Source organism: Orycteropus afer, unplaced genomic scaffold (genome assembly GCF_000298275.1).
Source record: "Orycteropus afer afer isolate SDZICR_OR568_19922 unplaced genomic scaffold, OryAfe1.0 scaffold00248, whole genome shotgun sequence".
Taxonomy (NCBI): domain Eukaryota; kingdom Metazoa; phylum Chordata; class Mammalia; order Tubulidentata; family Orycteropodidae; genus Orycteropus; species Orycteropus afer.
The window spans coordinates 2,879,477-2,881,285 of NW_006921835.1; the positions used below are offsets into that span (position 1 = coordinate 2,879,477).

At 36.2% G+C, this 1,809-nt stretch overlaps 1 protein-coding gene across 1 annotated transcript in view; it reads right to left on the reverse strand.

Annotated features, from left to right (window-relative positions):
• LRRIQ3 (leucine rich repeats and IQ motif containing 3) overlaps positions 1-1,809 on the reverse strand; it is a 343,148-nt gene that overhangs the window by 271,363 nt on the left and 69,976 nt on the right. The window lies entirely within an intron of this gene.

The window sequence follows — 1,809 nt, forward strand, 5'->3', positions numbered from 1 at the left end:
AAAAAAAAAAGAAAAAGAAAGAAAGAGGTACAAACATTCATTAAAAATGAGAATGTGGAATGTACACTGTATGAACCAAGGAAAATTGGAAGTTATCAAAAATGAAATGGAAGACATAAAGAGCAATATTCTAGGCATTAGTGACCTGAAATGGAGTGCTATCACCCATTTTGAAAAAGACAATCATATCATCCACTATTCCGGGAATGACAAATTGAAGAGGAATAGCATTACATTCATTGTGACAAAGAATGTTTCATGATCTATCCTAAAGTAAAATTCTGTCAGTGATAGAATAATATCCATATGCCTACAAGGCAAATGAATTAATACAATGATTATTCAAATTTATGTACCAATCACCAAACAAAAACATGAAGAATTTGAAGAATTTTACCAACTTCTGCAGTCTGAAATTGACCAAACATGCAATCAAGATATATTAATAATTATTGGTGACTGAAAGATGGAAACAAAGCAGCAGCACTGGTTGGATAATATGACTTTGATAAAAGAAATGACGCTAGAAGTCACATCACAGAATTTTGCAAAAATAATGACATATTTATTGCAATTACCTTTTTCAACAACATAAACATCAGCTATACACATGGACCTCACCAGATGAAATACACAGAAATCAAATTGACTACATCTGTTTCAATGCACCATTCTTTTGTCAGTGTGTTGTACTGCCGTGGCTTGTGTGTTTCTGTAAGGCTGGAGCCTAAGCCACTGGTATTTTAAATACCAGCAGAATCACCCGTGGTGGCCAAGTTTCAGTGGAGCTTCCAGATTAAGACAGACTTGGAAGAAGGAAGGGGCCATCTACTTCTCAAAGAACTGGCCAGTGAAAACCTTATGAACAGCAGTGAAACACTGTCTGATACAGTACTGGAAAACTTTACGAAAGCCCTAAACCTTTGCCCAATATAGTGCCAGTAGATGAGCCCCTCAGGTCGTAAGGTACTCAAAATACAACTGGGGGAAGAACTGCCTCCTCAAAGTAGAGTCGACCCTAATGATGTAGATGGAGTAAAGCTTTCAGAACCTCCATTTGCTGATGTGGCACAACTCAAAATAGGAAGAAACAGCTGAAAATATCCAATAATAGGAACATGGAATGTATGAAGTATGAATCTAGGAAAATTGGAGGTTGTCAATAATTAAATGAAACACATAAATATCAATATTCTAGGCATTAGTGAGCTGAAATGGATTGGCTTGGGCCATATTGAATCAGAAAACCATATGACCTACTATGTCAGGAATGACAAATTGAAGAAGAATGGTGTGGCATTACGTCACAAAGAATGTTTCAAGATCTGTCCTGAATTACAATGCTGCCAGTGATAGGATAATAACTATACGCCTACAAGTAAATTATTCTAATTTACACACCAAGCACCAAAGCTAAGAACAAGAATCTTAAAGATTTTTACCAACTTCTGCAGTCAGAAATTGACCAAACATGCAATCAAGATGTATTGATTACTACTGGTGATTGGGCAAAAATAAAGACAAAGAGGAATTATCAGTAGTTGGAAAATATGGCCTTGGTGATAGAAATGACACTGGAGAACATATGATAGAATTTTGCAAGACCAATGACTTATTCACTGAAATACTTTTTATCAACAACATGAATGGTAGCTATACACATGGACTTCGGCAGATGGAATACACAGGAATGAGACAGACTACATCTGTGCAAAGAGGGAATGGAGAAGTTCAATATCTACAGCCAAAACAAGGCCAGAAGCTGACTGTGGAACAGACTATCAACTGCTTATATGCAAATTCAAGTTG